The sequence below is a fragment of the Chenopodium album genome, chromosome 14 (genome assembly GCF_948465745.1).
Source record: "Chenopodium album chromosome 14, dcCheAlbu1.1, whole genome shotgun sequence".
Classification (NCBI taxonomy): Eukaryota; Viridiplantae; Streptophyta; class Magnoliopsida; order Caryophyllales; family Amaranthaceae; genus Chenopodium; species Chenopodium album.
The window spans coordinates 10,566,832-10,590,871 of record NC_137847.1 but is presented as its reverse complement, the minus strand read 5'-3'; the positions used below and the strand labels follow the sequence as shown (position 1 = coordinate 10,590,871).

Sequence of the window (24,040 nt, the reverse complement as noted above, 5' to 3'; positions counted from 1 at the left end):
ACGTGATTGATGCATGTAAATAAAATCAACTAACTTAGTTTTAGGTATCACGTTGCATGTTTTTGTTTGGTGAGGAAATTGTGAAAAAGGAAGAGCTAGTAGAGGTCGCACTAGGGCTAGGATAGAGATTCCCCTCTAAAGGGAACGTTATTTTAGTACCCTTGCTCCGGAACTCATTTCTGGTTTATGTAGACCAATTTGGGCATGGGTAAACTTACGATTCGTGCTAATTACCCCTTGAACTCTACTTGGGAGAAAGGCATGAACGAGGTTTATGAGTTTTCCTAAAACTCATTGGCGACTCCTACTTGTTTCTTACAAAAAAGCGTAATGATAGAATCAATTCTAATTCAAGGTCCCCCAAACAGTCAGGAATTCAAATCCTAATACACCCTAACAAGTGTAAAGTCCTAGGGTTTTAAAGGGCCATGGGCATTTAAGGAGAAGGATCCCCTACGATGGGAACACCCTCCTTACATATGTCGAGCCCTTAATCACCGGCTCGATGACTCTAACCAGTCTTGGGCTACGAAAGGTGGTCGTGCTCCTCCAATGCTCTTAGTTGCTCCATAAAATCCCGGGAAAATGCTCCAACTGTGTAATTCCCTACAAAACTCAACCAAAACTACGAAAACACTAGAAAACACCAATTAGTAATAAAAGTGGCTCTAAAGAGCCAAAAAACACTACCAATTATGACCAAGGGACTAGGGTAAAATTCTATATAAAATAGACATATCACCCTTTCTTGAAAAGCGGGTGGTGGTTGAGGATTCACTTGAGCCTGATTGTTCATATATAAGAACCCTTGATTATTTCTCCACCCTTCATCAAATGGCCTTGTGGAGGTCGTGGTATAAAAAGCATTAGCTTGCTCAATCATCATTCCATCATAATTGGGTTGATACTCCCGCACAGTATGGCCTTGCAATCCACACATCTGACAAGTTTCCATCGAGGGTCGAGAGGACTCAGCTTGGAGTTGATTGACTTTATGATTTAGTGCCTGCACAGAACTAGTCAACATGGTTAGAGCATCAACATCATGTTTATTACCCATGTTGATAGCATTTCGTCCCCTTGGATGGTAATTATCATTAGCCGCCATCTTCTCAATCAAATCCTTCGCATCGTTGGGTTCTTCGTCATGATAGAACCTCCGGACGCAGCGTCAATGTATATGCGACACTCATGGGTCAAACCATTATAGAACGTTTGGATCAACATCCACTCTGGAATACCATGGTGAGGGCATTGTCTTTGCAATCGCTTAAATCTTCTCCATGCCTCATATAGGGATTCTTCATTGGATTGATGGAAAGTTGACAGGTCGTTCCTTAATTTTGTAATTTTCTCTTGCCCCAAGAATTTGACTAGAAAGGCCTTGGCAAGCTTGTCCCACGTATCAAAAAAACCAATACCTTTATCTCGTAACCACCCCCTTGCTCTATCCCTTAGTGAAAAGGGGAAAAGGTGTAGTCTAATAGCATCATCAGTGACACCATTGAACTTCATGGTGTCACACTTCTCCAAGAAACTATCAATATGAGTCACAAGGCAATCATTTGGTGAGCCTGCAAAAGAATCATTGGAGATGAACTGTATGAATTGGGGCTTCAACTCGAAACTCTAAGCAGTGACAGGTGGTCTAACAATACTGGAGAGGAATCCGGTTATTATATCCAGAGTACCATACTCCAAAAGAGATTTTGTTCCTGGATCGACCATATTTCTTGTATTTTGATTTTTCCTCCTTTTACTTCTTCGTCTTCTTGCAGTAGCTTCGATCTCAGAATCAAAAGGTGTTAAATCATCTGAACCAGAACTTCGAGTTTGCATGCAACAAAGAAACTAAAATGGAAGATCAAAGACACAAGGAACAATAACCAAATAAACTAAATATATGCTTGGTGAAAACAAATAACAAATAACTAGAATGAAACCGTTAGTCCCCGACAACAGCGCCAAAATTTGATAGGCTTGTCACGTACCTAACAAAAATAACCTAAAAAGACCACTACTATGTAGACGGGCAAGTAAGGGTCGGATCCCAAGAGACTATTGTTCAACTAATTAATTAGACTCAAGTAAATACTAAGCAAGTAACCAATCAATATCGAGGAATCTATACTAGAACAATATTAACTAATAAGCAATAAATAATAATAATACGGAATCAATCAAGAACTAAAAACATCTAAGATTAAGTAGCCCCACTAATATGAATCAATGCAATAGAACAATCCCTTTCCCTCAATTAAATCAATAAATATTCCACAGGACAGATGCTCCCTAAAACAATACTAAGAGTTTCTTTCGATCAACTAATAGCTTCCCTAATATGCAATCATACCTATTTTCATGGAATCATACATATTAAAGACATTAAGAACGGCCTCTTATAAGTCCTAGCAAGAACAATTAGCTATTTTCATGCATTAAAGTTTTTACTTTTAATTAGGATTCTAAAATCAATTAAGAATCAACTTTCGTTGTAAACCTAATCACATTCAATAATACTATTTCTAGTTAACCATTGATAATAAAACCAACCCTAACAAAGAGGAATTATAAATTAATTAAATTGGGAATTGGAAATCTAATAACACATTAATCCATATTAGGGTTCAACCTAACCCTAGATTATGAAACTACTCACACATGATGATAGAACTAACTAGACAAATAACTAAAGAAAACATAATAACAATAGAAAATTAAAGAGATTAAAGATGAAAGAGAAATACTTGAAATTGAATTAAGATGAATGCTTCAATGGAGTTCTATGTGTTCTCTCACAAAACAACATATAATAGAAAAAGCTATAATAAAAATTAGATGTTTTATAATAGGGTTGAAACCCTTATTTATTCTATCCTAAATAAACATTAAATAATAAAAATAAAAATATCTTCTCCGCACACATACACGGCCGTGTGCTGATGGGTACATGGCCGAATAGCTGGCCTATACTTGATCTTCAGATTTCATCATACACGTGCACGGTCGTGTAGCTAAGGGGTACATGGCCGTGTAAACAGACTTCATACGGAGATGACATCACACGACCGTGTAGCTCTTGGTACACGGCCATGTAGCAAACAGTCGTACTTGGAAACTATAGCATGACCGTGTAGCTCATGGGTACACGACCATGTAGCAGGAAAGCGCAGATGGAAGCATCACACGACCATGTAGTATATGGTACACGACCATGTGGTGTTATCCTCATCTAGCACTCTGATACATAACTTCTCATGACTTGCGAATCTTCTTAAGAAGTTCACCAATCTATCTCAGAATGTCGTAGCATGTTCATCATCACTCCAAATGCTCTACTTCATCCTGAAATCACAACATAACAACCAAACAATCAGAATAGAAGAAATTGAGTCCAACTTGGATAAAACATACAAAAACACGAACTATATGTTGAAATTCTATAGTAAACGCATTCCAAATAGCCCAAAAATAATGGTATAATATTGACTTATCACAGGGCGAACCAAAACAAATAAGAAATACGGGTTAGTAAAATATGCTAAGTACGATAAGTGCAAGATAATGTAAACTCAATTTATTAGCAAACATGCTTTTAAAACCAATTCCAATATTTAACCAATGATTCCAATCCATGATTCAAAACCAATTCCAATATTTCAAACCAAACCAATAGTTCAATAATAATTGATAAAACCAATTATTTAAAATTCCAATTCCAATATAATTGATGAGTCTATTTTACATATATTTATTCCACGTCCCAGGGACATATTTGTGCTTATTTGAGCTTTGCGGAGCTATTTTTATTACTAATATACGTTTTCTAGTGTTTTTGTAGAGTTGATATTATTTTGTAAGAATTTGTAGAATTATGAAGATTCCCGAGCTTATTGAGCCACTACAAAGATGTCGGAGTTTGATCGTATTTTATGACCGAATATTTTAAGCCCAAGACCGTGTTAAAGAAATTTGGTTCGTGATTAAGGGCGTAATTAAATGAAGAGATCCAAAGTTTTAATGTTTATTTAATATCATGAACCAAATTAGTGTCACAACCCAAGTATGAAAGGAAAAAGAAATGGGCCCAAAGCAAAAGAAGCCATAAGGTCCAGCTCGTAGCTCCATCTGACCGGGCCCGATCAGGCAGATATAATAGCAACTCACTTAGGCTATTTAAGATATTGGGCCTACAAATCCTTGGGCCTTACTTCGCTGAATTCACGTCTTTATTTGCTGATGGAGATTGTTTGGTGAAAAGTTTGAGTGGGAATAAAAGTTGTCCTTTAATAAATTTCTTTTTCTTTTCTTATTTAAGGAGGTAGTACATAGGTAGTAGGAAGTAGTTTTTTTCTTGGTATTAGCTGTAGTTTAGTTTTCAGCTTTCTTTAGGGCTTGTTTGGCTTGTTTTTTGTTTTTAGGTTTTTAGAAAATAAAAAACCAAAAACAAGAAATAAGAAAAAGGTGTTTTCACTTTTCACTTTCCAGTTTTCAAAATTATCATGAGTTTAATAAATTTGACTAATTTTTTATTCATTATGTGACATATATCATATGATTTTGAAAAACAAAAAACCAAAAAACAGAAAACCACAGTGATGCCAAACGAACCCTTAGTTAGTTAGTTTTAGATTTTATGCTTTTAGTTTTAATTACTTTAGGATTAGATTCTTTAACATTATTTTTCTTTGTTCTTGTTTGTTTAACAGTTGATACATGGTTTTGATGTTACGTTTTACATCTTTGTTTTATTTTTAATTTAGTTCTCTTTTAATTGCTTTCTTATTAGCTTTTTATTTATCATCACTTTTAATCATGCTTAATTTAATTGCTTTTTTTAGTTTAGATTTAATTATGCACGAGTAGTTTAATTCTAGAGTTCTCGGGGGATCCATAATTAATATGAAGGGATAAATTGCCATTGTTGATTATTGATATTGCATGATAATTTCTTATTAGATTGTTTTAATTCTTTACAATTAGATTATGAATCGAGCAGATGTGATTTGATAGTAAAAGTATAGCAATATTGAATTGATGAATCGAGCAGATGTTAATTTGATATTAAAGGCTATAATAGGAACTTAGATCTAGTAAATTGCGAGAGCCTGTTAGATCTATGTTGATTAATAAATTGCAAGAGCCTATTAATCATGTTATATGTGCAATGTTGATTATTGATTGTTATGCTTTATCCCAGAATATTAATTATTGGTGAACATGTGACCCTAGGCCTTTTATTCATTGATTTCTCCCTATTCTTAATTTCCTTAGTTAAATTACTTTTCACAACAATATTTTGGTTACTTAATAGTTTAGATTATTTTAATTAATTAGGAATAGAAAGACTTGGTTCCTTTTGGATTCGACCCTACTTCCCTATCTACATTAGTTTAGAGGATTTAGGTATTACTTTTGATTAAGCGATACGACTTTAGCCTGTCAATAATCTAATTCCAATTTAATCCAATTCCACCCAAGTGTGCACACCCCTCAAGCTAGTCTCCTACTTTTTTCAAGGCTATTCTTGAGTAAAGACCCGATCATGCAATGTCCAAGGTCTTATCAAATAAAACCAAATCCGCATAGTGGGATTACCAACATGCTTATAAAAATTTAATTTTAATAATAAGGAAAAATAGACAAGAATAATCTCAACTTTACTCAATTCGCCCAAAATAATCCTAACTTTTGATTATTTTTTAATAATCCGAACTTTAATATGAATTTTCTTTTAACGGTCCCAAGTGACCAGCAACCTGTTGAATAGGTTAATTAAAAAAAAAAATATGCACACGTGTCATAACGTGATTTAACTAAACTTTTTTAATTTTTTTTATAAGAACATGTTTTAACTTACTATTAAAAAAAAACTAATTATTTACTCAAAAAAGAAAAAAACTAATTATCTTAAAAATAATTTTAAAAAAACACCTTCCCCTCCCCTATTAGCCCCAGCCACCTGCCTACCTCCTCAGCCGCCAACCTTCACCTAGCCCAAGCCACTCGTCACCCCTACTGCTCCCCAGACCCCCTCCCCTACGCCGCCCATGCCGTCACCTTTTACCCTAAACCTCCATTCGCCAACCCCGAAACCCCCTCCATCCCCCAAAAACTTCAGATAAACCTCCTCCACCTCTTAAACCGCCAATCGCACCTTTCCCGACCATTGCAACCCCTTTTCGCTAGGGTTCCGAGGGTGAGAGAGGTAGAGATTGGGGTTTATGCGAGTGAGGGAGGTGTTTTGGGAGTGGGCAACTGGGCATGGTCGTTTTGGGGTGGGAGGGCGATAGGAGAAGGGAGAATCGTTTCCAGCGAGGTGGAGGTGAGTCTAGATGCACCCGGAGGTGGGGGTGGGAGACCGGCTACGCGGAGAAACGGTGCTGGAGAAATGGTTGGGCTACCGGGAAGGGAATGTGGGTTTTTACTTTTTGGTTAATTAAAATTCTTTTAATTTTTAAATTTTTTTGTTTATTTTTTATTTTTTGAGCAAGCACGTCTTGATACGTGTTAGATGACTTGTTTTAACAAGTTTGATGACCGGTTGGGAAAATTAGAAGTAAATTCATATCAAAGTTCGGATTATTAAAAAATAATCAAAACTTGGGATTATTTTGTGCGAATCGAGCAAAATTGGGATTATTCTCGTCAATTTTTCCTAATAATAATTTAATGAATCCTTTTAATATCCAACAATTTCAATATAGTTCAAAACTCCTTTTTATTAAATTCCACATGCTTCCAAAATCAAACCTTTTAAACATGAATAATAATTTTAATTATTCAAAACATGATATAAAAATTAATACTCCAATTTATTTATCAAAACCAATTATTTAAACATGCTTTTATATCATAAATCATAATTTAATCAATTTAATTCAATCATCATAAAATCATTCAAAACATGTTTATTCTAACCAATCACTTTCAAGGTATCTAGCCACCTAACGTACCTTGATCCTTGCTAGCAAAACCACACAAAAAGAACCTCAAGAATAATCTTGATCGGACACACCCTACAAATAAATATAACCTTAATCAATATAAGGTTAACAAATAATCACTAAAATTAAATTAAAAATCCCCCAATTATATGTACATGAACCTTTTAAATTATTTTCTCATAAACATCATTAAAAATCTGGTTTTATAAAACTAAAACTACTTATAATAATTTTTATAAATCCCCCATAATAATAATAATAATTAATTGAATAAGAGAAGAGAAGAAGAAAAGATAGGAAACCAAGGAGAAGAGGAGAAGGAGATGGCGGCAAGGCAACACCACGGCGACAGGTTGCTGCTGCCGGAGGTGGCTGGCGGCGGTAGGTGGCTCCGGAGGTGGTAGGTGGTGCTCGGTGGTGGTGGTTGGTGCAAGGAGGAGAAAAGAAAAGAAAGAGAATTACATAAGAGAGTTTAAGAGAGAATTATGAAAATTGGTGTAAGTGTTTGGTCATGAATTAAAGGAGTATTTATAGGCTAGTATGGGCATGAATTATGGTAGGAAAATGTACGAAGAATTATGGCAAGAAGAATTAAGGAATTACTTGGAGAAGTGAATATATATATATATATATATATATATATATATATATATATATATATATATATATATATATATATATATATATATATATATATATATATATATATATATGTGGAAAGTTTTGATATTAAGGTAATTGAGAATAATAAAATATGGAAGGTGTGTTGTCATGAAAAATAATATGGTAAATGGAATTACTTGGAGAATAATCAAGGAAGATAAAAGGTAGGAAAGTATGATGATCAAATATTAAGGAGATGGAAAAATGGAATTAAGGAAAATAAGAGATTTTAGAGAGATAATTAAAAATACAATTTACCAAAATAATTTCCCCCAAAATCAACCATGAAGGCCGAAAATCTTGAGCTTACCATAGCTCAGATTTTCGGAGTTCATTAGTCCAATTAAGGAAGATTTTTGCTCGGTTTTAAGAAATAAATTTAATTGTGTAAATAATATAGAATAATTAATTAAATAGCTTATTAATTAAATACCAATTATTCACCAATAAATAACTAAGAAAATCAGATTTTCTATACATAGAAAATCCTAAATTCTTAGCTAGCCAATGGGAATTTTCGGACTTCTTAATTAATTAATAAAATATTTTTTGCTTTAACTAAAATATCTGAAATATATAAATAGTCCGGTTTTTAAAATAAGATAAATGAATAATAAATCTTATCCAAAATAATAATTAGATTTTAAAATACTTTTGGCGCCAAAATTCAAATATCCTTTTGGCTCCAAATAATAAATTACTAAAATACTCTTTTTATGAAATAATTCCTAATTAATTAATTTGGAAAATATGTATGAAAATACGAGGTATTATATACACCACAATCAAAATCAAATTTTCTTGTATTTGCCGATCGAGATCTCAGAATATAGTTTTCCAGTTTTTCCTTTTCTTTGCTCCTTCGCCACCTTGGGTACTTTGGTACTATTTTTTTCCTTTTAATTGAATTTTTAGGGGGTTTAAGAAAGCAAGTAAATAAATTTCACAAGTAAACAAATTGATTAACTGTCACATGATGTTCTACAATTATAATTTAGAATTTTTGAATTTCTTCAATCACTGTTAACTGGAAGTCTGGAACATCTATCTAATTTGTGTACTGATCAAATTCAAAATTCGACGAGCTGGTGGTGGCATTATCATGGGTAGGAATGGGATAGGTGGATCGTCGGAATAGTGGGGTTCGTTGGGTGCCAGCGGGGTTGGGGTTAGCTGGTAGGGGGAGGAGGTGGCTAGGTTTAGCGGAGGGAGTGGTTAACTAGCATGGCTACCTGTTTTTTTTTTTATTACAAAAATGTCAATATTTTTTTTTTTGTTTTTTTTTTACCAATCACGTGGTAACACGTGTGCAAATAATCACAAGTTACAAATGTTAACCTATCTAGCTGGTTTCAAGTCACTTGGGACTATTTAAAATTAATGGAATATAAAATTGGGATTATTACAAAATAATCGAAAGTTGGGATTATTTTCGGTGAATGAAGCAAAGTTGGGATTATTCTTGTCAATTTTCCCAAAATATTAATAAACTTTTAAAACAAAAAACAACCTCATCCACCACCAACTTTCCGGCAGTCGCCTTCCTCCCACCACCCAGAACACCGATCCCCCGTCCTTAACCGCCGCCTTCGCCCCTAAAACCCCAATCCCTCGCCCCTAACCGCCATCATGCCTAGAACCCCTCTCCCCCGCGCCGACTCCGGCGATGCCAGTCCCCTAGCCTCTAAACCACCAAAACCCCCACCGAAAACCTCCTCACTTAAACCCGAAACACCTAAAAAAAACGCGACCCCACCGCACAAACACCCTAATCGGCCCTCTCCCACCCTCGGAACCCTATTCGCTAGGGTTTCGAGGGTGGGGGATGGCCATTTGAAGGGTTTTGCGGTGGGGCTGGGCGGATTTTAAGGAATTCAGAATTTGATAATGGTGGTTTTGTGGTTGGAATAGGTAATTTAGGTGGTACGAGAGTAGAGCGCCGATGCCGACACGCTAGAGGAAGGCACTACTAGAAATAGGCCCATTTTCGACGGAAAAATTCCGTCGGAAACACCCTGAAATCCGTCGAAAAAAGGGTTTCTGACGGAATTTCCGTTGGAAGTGGTTGTCGGAAACGGCTTGGTAGGAAAAGCCACCTTTTCCGTCAGAAATTCCGAGATTCCCAACGGAATTTTCCGTCGTTTGATAATTTCTGACACCGGAATAGTCCGTCGTAAATTTCCGACGGAATAGTAAATTCGGTCGGAAGACGTTTCAACCGACATAAGAAAAAAAACACCGCACCACCACCGACGTGGCGTATTACCACCTCCACTACCCATCAACCAGCCCAAACAGACCACCACCTCCACTACCAACCAGCCCCCACCGCCAAACCACCGCACTGCAACAAAAAAAACATTAAAAAAATCCCCACCCACCCAAAACCCAGATCTACCCACCACCACCTCCTTCCCTTCAGCCGTCACCCACCTAACCCTAAAACCGACCCAACCACCTAACCTTAAACCGACCCACCCTCCTAACCTTCTATCCGACCCACCCTTCTAACCTTCTAACACAAAGACTAACCCACCCACTTAGCCCCTTAAACTGACCCAGATCCGACCAAACCACCACGGCACTAAACCACCAGATCCGACTAAAAAACCAAACCACCACGGCACCAAGCCACCACATCCACACCGACCAACCAACAACCGAAAATATAAAAAAAAATTAAAAAAAATTAAAGACTCGAAAAGCATACCTTATTAACTGAAATTGGCTTTGAATTATTGCATTTGGTTTAAATAGGCCAAATTCGACCATGAAAAGTCTAGATCTACACTTTTCATGGTCGAATTTGACCAACAAACCATAAATTTCGACCATGAAAAACACCAAGAAAGAGAAGAGAAATGAGGGAAGAGAAGAAAGAAGGAGAAGATGGAGGAGGAGAGAGGAAGAGAAGGGGCGGAGGAGAGAGAAGCGGAAGAGAGAGAAAGAGAAGGAGAGAAGGGCGGAAGACAGAGAAAGAGCAGAGGGGCGGAAATGAAATGAAAGGGGAGGAGAACGCGTTTAGGGTTTTAACAAGGCCGCATTTTTTTTATATATATAATTATATTCCGACGGAAATTTCCGACGGATTTTAATTATGTCGGGAATTTAACTTTCCGACGGATTTTAATACCGTCGGAAATTTAACAGCGTATTTATTCCAACAGATTATATTCCGTCGTAAATTTCCAACGGATTGTTAAAATCCGTCGAAAATAACCCACGGAATAAAAATCCGTCGGAATTTCCGATGTTTCCGACAAAATTTCGTGTTCGTCGGAACCAGTCCGTCGGAAATCAGCCTATTTCTAGTAGTGAGGGTCTGGATGCTGGCGTGGGGGATTTCAGGTGGTAACGGAGGTGGGTGGTTCAGGGAAGGTCGTGGCTGTTGGTGGGGATGGTGGTTGTGGGTGGGGCTGGGTTTTTTTAAAAAAATAAGTTTTTACTTTTTTTTTAATTTTTTTATTAACCATTCATGTGGGGACACATGTTACCGTAACCTACTATAACAGGTTGGTGACCGGTTGGGACCATTTTGAGCGAATAAGGCCCCGTTCTTTAGAGCTGCTCTACTCTGCTCTGCTCTGCTTTCCTGAAATCTGCTCTGCTCTGCTGAAATCTGCTATGCTCTGGATTAATAATAATTAATAATGTCTGTACAACAATTATTAATAATTACTATTTAATAATAATAATAATTAATATTTACGAATAATAATAATTATTAATAACAATAATTAATAATTGACAATACAAATTATTAATATTTATAAGAATATTAATTAATAATAATGACTAACAATTTCTTAATATATATTGATTATAATAATAACACATAATAATTTTTTTTTTGGGAATAATAATACTTCATATTTAATAATAATACTAAAATATTATTTTATAATAATAAGTAATGATGATGAAAATGAAGATCATATGGAAGTAGATGGTTAATTCACCACAATGTTAAACTCTTATCTAATTATGTTCTCATATTGATAAGTGGTTGTAATAATTTGAAGATATTAAACTATTGTCTTTTATCTTTTTACTATTAACATAAGTTAAAGATGGTACACATCTATTTATTGAACTTGTTAATAACAATAACAATAATAATAATAACAATAATAATAATAAATTATAATAATAATAATAATAATAGTAAAATGCGATAATGATAGTAATAATGGTTAAAATTAAATACTAATAATATTAATAATAAATTTAATAATGATAATAATAATAATAAAAATAAAAATAATAGTAGTTTCGACAATAATAATAATAATAATGCTGAAATCTGCTCTGCTCTGCTGAAATTCGCTCTACTCTACTGAAATTTGTTCTGCTCTACCCAGAAGCTCAAAAGAACAGGGCATAACACTCAAAGTTCGGATTATTTATAAATAATCTAAAGTTTGGATTATTTTGAGAGAACCAACGAAAGTTGAAATTATTTTTATCAATTTTTCCAAGATTATTTACAAAAAGTGTGGAATTTAAAATCATAGTGTTCGATTGTCTAACCAAGGCCAATTGTTAATAAAAAATAAATAAATAAATAAATAAAAAAAAAAAACCATGTTATTTAATATTCTATCTGTGTCTTTTTTATTGTTCTTGTTTTCCTAGCCAGTTGGTTGTATCAAAATGTTGATCATAGTTTGAAACTTTCTTTAATCCTTTGTCCCTAAATGACCCTCATAATTTAAATATAACATCATATATTGCTCTCGTTTTGCACCAAAAATTGTGTCACGGTTCATTTTACGTTCAATAATTAGTTAATTACCTATTTACCCACCTCTATATTGATCCATTCTTCAATTACCATCCAAACTCAACTGATACTTTTTTTTTTTAAAAAAAAAAAAAAAAAAAAACTAGTGAGTAGCCCGGGCGTTGCCCCGGGATACAACTTTTATAGTTGTGCAACTTCAATACTTTTATTGTATAATATTATTAGTGTGCAACATTAAAACATAATTAGTTATTAGCCTAGATGGTTAGACAATAACATCTCTTCAAGAGGTCTAGTGTTTGAACCTTTTCATCCATATATTTTTTTCAATATAGTTGAGACAACATGGAGTATTGTTGGTAGTGCTGATGACGTGGCATATTGAGAAATGAAGTAGCTGACGTGGCATAATAAGGAGTTGAGTTAGTGTCGTAGTGAGGAGGTCTACGTGGCGTAGATACGTTTGTAGAAACGTCTTTTAATATATCAGTATAGATAATAAATAAATCATACATATTCCATTATCTCCAACAGTACTACTCCCATAGTTCCTTTTCATTAGTTACGTTTTGGCTTGTACATTTGCCAATACACTTATGAGAAGGTATTGCCCCCCAATATTTCGTGCGGCAACAAACATCCCAACAACAACAAACTCAACAATCATCCCAACAACAACAATTACAAGCTATGCAAGATACAATTGAGCGGTGACAAACTCGTCGGGATCAAATACGTCATCCATGGTGGAAGAGAGAGAAAGTTTAAGAGAATTGAAGAGGATGGAGAAGAAAGAGAAAATAAGGATTGTTGATAATATTTGTCCATATTTTATGCTTGAATTGTCTTGATAATTATTTGAGATTCTCGGATTTTTCAAGGTGTTGCACCCAATATTTTGTGTGGCAACAAACATCCCAACAACAACAACAAACTCAACAATCATCCCAACAACAACAAACTCAACAATCTTCCCAACAACAACAATTACAAGCTATGCGAGATACAATTGAGCGGTGAGAAACTCATCGGGATCAAATACATCATCCATGGTGGAAGAGAGAGAAAGTTTAAGAGAATTGAAGAGGATGGAGAAGAGAGAGAAAATAGGGATTGTTGATTATATTTGTCCATATTTTATGCTTGAATTGCCTTGCTAATTGTTTGAGATTCTTGGAATTTTTCAAAAATACTCAAAAAAATCGAATTGGGGCTTTTTTGTGTGATTTACAATTGTCGATATTGATTGTCCCATGGGATTGTACGATGAATTGTGAGTGTTTTGATAATAAATGCATGTATTTTGGTTGAGAAATAAACAAGTTATGTTATACCCACAAGCTTAGTACATGATCGTCAATGGAGGTTCCTCCATTGTTGACCTATTAATTTTTAATTTTTTTAAAAAAAAAAAGTAAATTTTAAAAAAAAAAATTTCCGTTTTTAATTTTTAGAGAATACGTACAATTTGATTGAGGATATATACTATGTTATTGAACCTGTATAGTTTGTTAGAGGATATGTACAATTTGGTAGAGGATACGTACAATTTGTTGAAAAATATATATTATTCGATAGAGGATATATAATATGTTAGAAAATATGTACATTTAATTAGAGGATATATAGTATTTGATATAGTATATGTAAAGTTTATTGAAGGATATGAATTTTTTATGGAGGATATACAATTTGTTAGAGGATATAAATTATTTGATTTAGGATATATATACAATTTGTTAGAGGGTATGTTTTTTTTTTTTATATATATAGAGAATCAAATATGTATAATTTATTAGATGATATAAATTATTTGATGGAGGATACATATTATTTTATAAAGGATATGTACTGTATTAGAAAATATGTATAGTTCATTAGAGGATATATATAATTTGATATAATTGGAGGATATGAATTATTTGATGGATGATATGTACAATTTATTAGAGGATATGTATAATTTATTGGAGGATACAAATCATTTGATGGAGGATATGTATTATTTAATAGAGGATATGTACAATTTGTTTGGATGATATGTATTATTTTATGAAGGATATGTATAATTTGTTAGATGATATGTATGTAGTATTTGATGGAGGATATGTACAGTCTATTAGAGGATATGTATTAATTGATAGAGGATAGGTACAATTTCTTGATGATATGTGGTATTTGATAGAGAATATGTATAACTTGTTGGAGGATATGTGTTATTTGATAGATGATACATACAATTTGTTGAAGGTTATATATTATTTGAGGGAGGATATGAACAACTTATATATGATATGTATTGTTTAATAGAGGATATGTACAGTTTGTTAAAGGATATGTATTATTTGATAGAGGATATGAACTGTTTGTTAGAGAATATGTAGTATCTGATACAAGATGTCCACAATTTATTATAGGATATATTTTATTTGATAGAAGATATATATAACTTATTAGAGGATATGTATAACTTTTTGGAGGATATGTAATCAATTTATTAGAGGGTATATATATTATTTGACGGAGAATATGTATGTATAATTTGTTAGATGCTACTTGTATATATTATTTGATAGAGGATATGTAAATTTTGTTGGATGAAATTTAATATTTGATGCAAACTAAGAATACCAAGTTAATTCATTAAAAAAAATATTGAAAAAAGAAAATATTTAAAAAAATGAAAAAAGAGGATTTTATTTTGAAGGAGAATTGATTTTTTTTAATTAATAAAAATAAAATTAAATGTTGCTTGATCCCTTGACAAGGACATGTCGTTGGGCACATACACTCTCCACCTTGACAAAGGTATGTATATGTGGCATAGCTTGTTGGGTTCCTCCCCTTACCTCTCCTATGCAATTCACCCGGTGAAGTCGTAACATTTCCCTCTAATTTATTGCTGAGGTAATAGAGGAGATATCATCCATTGTATAGATAATATTATAAACATAATACATGATATCATTTAACTTATGGAGGATACATATCATCCAACTTATAGATGATATAATGTACATAATAGAATTTATTTTATTAAAATAACTAAAAAGGTCAACAATGGCAGAACCACCATTGAAAGTCCCGTAGTAAGCTCATGGGTATAATATAACATGCTCATTTCTCAACCAAAATACATGCATTTATTATCAAAACACTCACAATTCAACATACAATCACATAGGACAATCAATTTTAACAATTATACATCACACATGAAATCCCCAAATCGATTTTTTGGGCATTTTTCAAAAAATCCGAGAATCTTAATCAATTATCAAGCCAATTCAAGCATAAATCATGGATAAGTATAATCAACAATCTTTATTTTTTTCTCTCCTCTCCATCCTCTTCAATTCATACATAAATCATGGACAAATAAAATAGAAGAATTTAGCAGTATGTTGAGGAGAGAGAAAATAAGGATGGGTTAAAGTTGAAGAAGGAGAGAGAAGTGAAGTAGGATTGAGTGAGAGTACTGTTGGTAATGGTGAGTGAAAAAAATGTGTGTGAGAAGTTTGTATTGTCGTACAAATAATAGTTGGACTGACAAAATATTTGGTCAGACTTGACTAACCCAATAATTTGTGTTCAAGTATCTGACCATTAATATAGTACTCATTAAGAATAATCAAATAAGACCCCACATGACTATATTGTGTTTTTTTACAAAGGGATTTAATTAAAAGATTATTTTAGCTTATTAATAAAGTCAATTACAAACCGTAACTAATAAATAGAAATAAAAGGAGTAATAATCTTTTCATTTTCAACCTTCAATCACATATGTTCCAATTTTCTAAATCTCGATGAAAAAATTCATACAAAACAATAAAAGGGATGAAGAGATACTTGAAATTTGAGCCGAATCACTTAACAAAAACTAATTGACGATATAATCTCAACATCACGCACACTACTTAAAGTCGCCATCCGTTTATTTAGGAAAAATTGATTAGAATAATCCTAACTTTTCTCCATCCACTCAAAATAATCTCAACTTTTGATTATTTTTTAATAATCCCAACTTTATACTATATCCGTCTAAAACAATCCCAAGTTACCGGTGACCTGTTAAACAAGTAAGATTTTTCTTTTTCAGATTTAATTTACACGTGTCACCACGTGACTAGTTAAAAATAATAAAAAAATATTATTAAAATTATTATGATTATTACCTAATTAATTAATAAAAAAATAAAAACACCATCATCCCCTCCCCAGCACCTCCCAGGCCCTCCTCTCCGGCCATCGCTACCCCATCCCCTTGCCGGCGCCGGACCCAACTATAAACAGTCGACCCTGTCCCTACCCCTCTACCAACCGTCAGCCCTCTCGCTTCACCTTAAACCACCATCCGCCATTAAAGAGATCAATGTGTCAACCGCTCGAAGTTCGCATTGAAATTCGTCACAAAGAGCAACAACATCCTGACAATCATTTAATCCCTCAATCTCTTATTCAAGTCATCTCCACCTTCAATCATCGTCCTTTCACCCCAAGAAATACCCTCTCGACTATGGAGCTAAACCGCCTTCGATCCAAACGGTTCCTGAAATTGGAGGGTGTGGGAATGATGGTTTAAGGGGAAGAGGGAGGGTAGTCGGGGCGGCGCAGGCACCGGAGGAAGGGGAGGGTGTCTAGGCGGTGCGCCGGCGCCTGGAAGGCAGGGGGTTAGGCTGGGCTTGTGTGGCAGTGGGCGTGGTTGGGTGCTTGATTGGTTTGAACCGTTGAAGGTTGCTGGTGGTTCTAATTTTTGTTTTGTTTTGTTTTTTTTTTTAACATTTTTTTAGCCAATTATGGAATGACACGTGGCTGGTAACTTGTATTAGCAAGTTGGATTACCGGTTGGGACGAATTTGGGCGGATAGAGTATAAAGTTGAAAAAATACTCGAAAGTTGGAATTATTTTGAGCGGATGAATCAAAGTTGGGATTATTTTAACAATTTTTCCGTTTATTTATTACTAGTATGTCATTTAGTCTACTACAAGTCTACACGAATAAACTTAAAAGAAAAACAGAGAATAATATGATACTTTCATAAAAGTCATTATATTAGTGGTCAAGTACACACAATAAACTACTCAACATAGCAATCATAAAAGATGGCACACAATAATAATTTCCCCTACTCCGTATCCCATTCCCTACACGGCTACACAACACGTTGACTACTAACTTAAAATTGTTGAAGTCAAATGAAAATGATTCTTGAAGGAATAACAAATTAACAATAACACCATAAAAGTGGGCTCCAAACTAAGAGAAACTTCATGTGATTATCAACCATAAATGACAATAATTAATTATGCAATGCAATAGTACGACGTACTACGGATATTTACTAATTAAACTATTTGACTAAATAAATAAAATTCAAACCCCAAAAAACAATGAATTTGGGATATGAGGAAGTTAAGGTGTAGGTGTAAACAGTTGACCGTTTTGTTTGACAGCCGAAATTTTAATAGTGGCAAAAAACAAGTATTGGTATCGTCAACATTAAGTTTTTAACACATTACACATGTTATGCAACATTATTGGCCTTGTATCTTGCTGTATTTATCCAAGTCGTGTATCGTATGTACGCGGTTCTTTTCATTAGTTTGTTGTGTTTATTTGTCATGTGATGCAAGCATCTTCGATTTATTACGTCACCTTTGTATTACAGGGTTAACTCGGATTATATAAATTACTCGATCAGTGTTATATAGATTACTTCTTCAGTAGTATAAGGGTTACTTGGTCAGTGTTACAAGGGTGATTCGGTCAGTATTATAGGAATTACTTTGTTTATTTACAACCGGTCACATGGTGTGGCCAACCGTACATAATATGGACTATATCACTTATTTAATGTCTATAAGTCAAAATATGTTCTAAATTTAAGGAAATAAGTTATGATAAGAATTAAAAGGGCCAGTCAAGTCCAAATCACTATTAAAAGAAATCTTAACAAGGTCTAATGAGTTTAGTTCAAAAAAGACTAAATAAAATTATTATTATTAAGATAAGGTAAGAAATATCATTAAGATAAGTGTAGAGAAGTAAAAATCGGGTGTATAAATAATAAACATTTTCTTAATTACTTGCTTCATTTTTAAATACTTGTTTCACTTTTCTTTTTCGACCGTTTTTAAATACTTGCTCTATTTCCTTTTTTGGAAAGATATTACAATATTTAATTAATTTCTCATACTTAGTAGACCCAACATAATACTCGCTCTCCTCCTATTTTCGCACTACTTTTGCTTTTTACAATTTTTTATTTTCTCAACTACCCTACTACTTCCACATTTTATTACTTTTTCTAATTTATCCTAAAACTCCGCGCATGGAGAAATTGGAGCAAATATTTAAAAATGGAAAGAGTACATAGCAACTGTTCAACATAATTTTAAGGAAAAAATTTATAAAATTGTCATTTGATAAAGAAATTTAAAGGAGGTTAACTTACTGTAGATGTGAACCGTTTTGTATCATAAGTGAATTGAGATACATTATAAAAAGAAAATCATCTATATTATGACCATAGGATACATAGGATAAATGGATACATAGGATACATGGACACTTCATCCAACTGTCGTGTCCGTATCGGACACTGTGTCAGACACCGACACTAGTAGGACACCCTAATATGACCCCCAACACACAACCACACCCCCCCCCCACACACACACATATAGATTGATCTACTCCATTTCATTATAAATGTTCTACTTTGACTATTGTACCATTCACATTTCATTACTTTGACCTTCGTTATTGTTTTATAACTTTATAAGTTAGTTTTCAAATGACAACATTTTAAACTCTTGTAATTTATACTTATTAATAATTACTCCGTAAAAACATTTTTGGTCAAAGTTTTTCTTTAACAAATGTGCCAGTCAAATTAGGGTATTTTATTTGAAACTGGAACAATATTAGATACTCGTATGAAGTACAGTAGAATACTTGTACTGTAAGTCTGTAATGTGGGCATGTGGCAATAATATTTTATTTAATGCCCACATAAATCAGTAAATTTGATCAATTGATGCAATTCACTTACAAATTTGTGTTCAAGTAACATGCAATCCAAAAGCCCAGCAAGCTTAGCCCACGTAAACAGTAGTATACTTTTTTTTTTTTTTTGAGGCAATTAAGACACATAATTAAATTAATGAGACACATGATTTAATTAATGAAACACATGAATTAGCAAATTAACAATAAAACAACATAGTATATCTGTGAATTGAATAAGGTAAATTTTTATAAAGTAATGTAACATAATCAATTTAATACATGGTATACACCCAAATCCCAATTACATCACTTCTATATCCCACCTACATTCCTATTTTCTATTCCTTTGATTTCTCTAACATAACTGTATAAATGACATAAATATAAGAAAAAACTTTAGCTAAAGCTATAGAAAAGTGTTGCCACCAAGGCCATGGTGTAACAAATGATGAGCAATTTGATCTCTAGCTTGGACCGCCGTAGACGACTTCGCAACATTCTCCGGCAACACCTCATCGTCGAAAAGCTCGAACGAGTTCCCGGGATCATCCACAATCTCATCCTTTCTCATCTCACAAATATTATGAAGAACACAACAAGCACCTAGTACAATAGGCAACTCTTGTAACTTAACTTCGGTCCTTTTTTGCAAACAACCCCACCTCTTCTTTAGTCTATAAAATGAGTCTTTTGCCACTTTTTGAATTTCCCCAACTTTCTCGTTAAAAGCATGTTGTGCCCAAGTTAAGTTTTGGTGACTATATGGTACCAACACCCAGTCCATTAACGGATAGCTTGAGTTCCCCACCATCCACATATCCTTCATCAAGCCGTGGCTCGCCCGCTTGAACAAGGCCGATTTCTCTAGCACGTGTTCATCGGAGAATGACCCCGGCCACCCGATACAAACATCGGTAAATATCCCGCTAGGATCCACCATTCCTTGTAGTGTTACGGTGTAACTCGTCTTTTGGTTACGTTCGGTGTGACGCTTGTTAAAGTACACACCAACGTTTGCCTTCGGTGCTATGACCGGAATGTGGGTGGTGTAGATAGCACCACCCACATTCGGAATTCCGGTTTTCGACTTGAACTCCTCCTTGATGGCGTCCAATTTAGTGTCGTCGGGCCATTGGAGAAAACGCGCCATTAGCGTATTTCTAATGGCGGTACAAACTTCAAGGACGAGTTTGTGGCATGTGGATATCCCCAGGCCGAACCGCTTCGATACTTCTCGAAGCGGTTCACCTGTTGCCAGTCTCCAGATACAAACCGCGACCCGGTGACGAACCGGGATTGCGGCTCGTAGCATTGTATCCTTTTTGGTGATAATAGGGTCAAGTTCATCGCACAACATGTTGAATGTAGCCTTACTCATTCGAAACGACTTCTTGAATTCCTCGTCTGGGTAATCCGGGTGACTGCATTTATCCCACCAGTCCTTTGATCGATCCTTCACCCACATTCTTCGGTTCACCGCCGGTGCTGGTGCCGAGGATTGACCCGCATTGCGAGAGCGTTTCAATCCTCGCTTCGGCTGAGCAGCAGTAGCAACTACTCCTGTTACTGTTGCTTCAGTCCACTGAATTTGGTTTTGGTTTTGAATTTGATTTTCATTAATAAGGATAAAATTGTAATTTTCGGAAACCATTCCTATTCCGAATCCGGGTTGGGAATGGGAATGGTTTTGATCATCCTCGTCTCCGAACATAAGTACGGAGGCAAGGATATCCTTAATCGTACCCGTATCCGTATTGTTTAAGAAATAATCGACACTCTCGCTTTCGGATCTCTGTTTTTTTAACGGAGAAGAATCAACGGGAGAATTAGCTGCAATTTCAGGATAAGGTGTTGGGTAAAACTGAGATAAATCGTCGAAAGGGAATGAAGAAATTTCCATGAGATATTAAATTGATGAGATTGATTATATAAATTAAAGAAAAGAAGAGTTGAATTTATTTGAAATGGAGAAAGATGGAAAATGAGAGAGCAAAGAAATGTGAACGGAGAAAGATAGAGTTGAATGGAAGGAGAGAGAAAATGAGGGGAATTTATATGCAACAAAAATGAAAGGGAAGCGTGTGAAGAAGTGTGAACGCGTTGAAGGAAGATTCCAGTGTCTCCGATTGTGACTCATGTATGACCATATCTTGATTCTTTTCTTTTTATTTTTTATTTTCATTTTTTAAGTTTCTTGTACATTTATAGATGTCACTAGATGAAGCCCGTGCGATTCACGGTTTGTTAGTATTTTTTAAAAAGATATTTTTCATATTTATGCGATTAAAATTGTTATGATATTAGTTTTAAAATAGGAGATAAAATTCTTAATCTCAAAAGATAATATTTTGTATATAATTACTTTAAACTTTAAAATCTCATTCATCAATTTTGCTTACGTGTCATTTAAATTGTTTAATTGTAAAAGAAATTAATAATCTCTTATTTAATTGGCTATAACTTAAATTTATAATCCTACATGGCGCACTAAGAAAATTAAATCCTACGTGGCTCTCTAAAAACTCGGGGAAAAACTCCCCTGTTCATTAATATGTCTTAGTATGTACAATGTATAAATGATAATAATGTAAAAAGAACATAAAAAAAAATTAAAAAAAAAAGGAGGTGATGCTTAAGTTAATACTTGTATGTATTTGTGTGTGGTTTATTCACCCGATTTTACATATCTAAATTTATCCTATCTTATCTTATCTAAACCTATCTGATTTTAAGAAAACTTATTATAGTTGTAATCGACTAACCCTTTTCAAAATTTATTTTTTCTAAACTGAACTTAATAAGTGAAAATGAAGTAAAGATAATAAACTCTTAGTTATCTTAAAAAGATAAGTCAAAGTAAAATAAATGACTTTGACAATAAAAACAAAATCTAATTAGTGCTAAAATAGGTTAATATATGAAACAATCACATGAGATATCCTATTGTTATTAATGATAAAGTACTATTGGTTAAACAAAAAAGGCAATAAATCAGGATTAGAATGATGTAATTTGACTGATTAGAAAAATCAGTAAGGATATAAATTACAGACACGTGCAGTACGCGGTTGGGAGTTTATCTATTTAATTATGATTTTGGAGATAATTAAATATCTTAAGGATTTAGAAAACGTTTGGAAATAGGGGAAAGGGGGATGTAGCTTCGTAAAGCAAAAATGGAAAGAGAGAGGAGTGAAGATTATATTATTAAGGAAATTAAATAAAAAAAGAAAAGGTGACATCATGTACTATTTGGATGAGTAGCTTTATGAAAAAGGAAAGGAAAAAAAATAAAATAAAGAATAATGGGAAATTCTAAAGGAGAATTCTTGTAAGATAAATCCAAATATCTCTTAAATACAAATGTATGATTTTGTTATATCTTTTGATTATTGGTATGATTTTGTTGTAATCTTATATGATATTGTTTTTCAAAATAAAGATAAATGACCTTTTTTTTGTTCTTTCACTTATAAATTTGAATAATTCTTGAAAACATGTGAAAATTAAATTATAAAAACAATTTTTTTTTTAGGAAAAATTGAAAAAAATAATCCCAACTTTTGCCGATTCGTTCAAAATAATCCCAATTTTGGATTATTTTTAAATAATCCGAACTTTGAGGGTCATTTGCTCAAAATGGTCCCAACCGGTCACCAACCTGTTATAGCAAGTTACGGTAACACGTGTCATCACATGAATGGCACCACCAGCCATGACTTTCCTGGAACCACCCACCTCCGTCTCCGCCTGAAATCCCCCACGCCGGCGCCCAGACCCTTCCTCCGACATGCCGACGTCGTCGCTCCACTCCCGTACCACCTAAATCACCTATTCCAACCCCAAAACCACCAATATCAGAACCTGACGCAAAACCGCCCATTCCACTCCCTTAAAAATGACTATTCCCCCGCAAAACCCTCCAAACGGCCACCCCCCACCCTCGAAACCCTAGTGACTAGCGTATCAAGGGTGGGAGAGGGCCGATTAGGGGTTTGTGCAGTGGGGTTGCGTTTTTTAAGGTGTTTCGAGTATGAGTGGGGAGGTTTTCGGGTGAGGGTTTTGGTGGTTTAGGGAGTGGCAGCGCCTGAGTCAGCGCGGGGGAGAGGGGTTCTGGGCACGGCAGCGGTTAGGGGCGGGGGAATCGGGGTTTTGGGCGGTGGGAGGAGGCGGTTGCCGGAAAGTTGGTGGTGGATGTGGTTGTTTTTTTTTTTAAAGTTCATTTATTTTTTTTAATTTTTTTTTTCAACTAATCATGTTATGACACATGTACCTAATACCCAAAAAAAAAAAACCCCTTTTTATCAGGTTACCGGTAACATGGGACTATTTTGAGCGAATAACCCTCAAAGTTCGAATTATTTAAAAATAAGAAAAAATTGTCAAGAATAATACGACCTTTCAGCTGTCTTCTAAAAATGAAACAAGCTTTTGATTATTCCGAAATAAAACGACCTTTGATATGCATTTGCTCAAAAAGGACGTAACCGGTTGGTAACCTGTTTGATAGGTTTATTATGACACGTGTTGCGTTGTAATTAGTCGGTTGTTTTTTGTTTTTATTTTTACAATTTTCTTTTAAAAAAGTTGATTTTAATTTTAAAAAATAAAAACACCCTTAATAGCGTTGTCAAACCAAGCTAAGCCATTGCCGTCAACTACCACCACCA

At 34.2% G+C, this 24,040-nt stretch overlaps 1 non-coding gene across 1 annotated transcript; it reads left to right on the top strand.

Annotated features, from left to right (window-relative positions):
• The first annotated feature begins 1,237 nt into the window (after positions 1–1,237).
• On the top strand, positions 1,238–1,344 carry LOC145580396 (small nucleolar RNA R71). The gene has a single exon (XR_014099451.1). It is a non-coding gene; the product is annotated as a small nucleolar RNA R71 (small nucleolar RNA).
• The last annotated feature ends 22,696 nt before the right edge of the window (positions 1,345–24,040 follow it).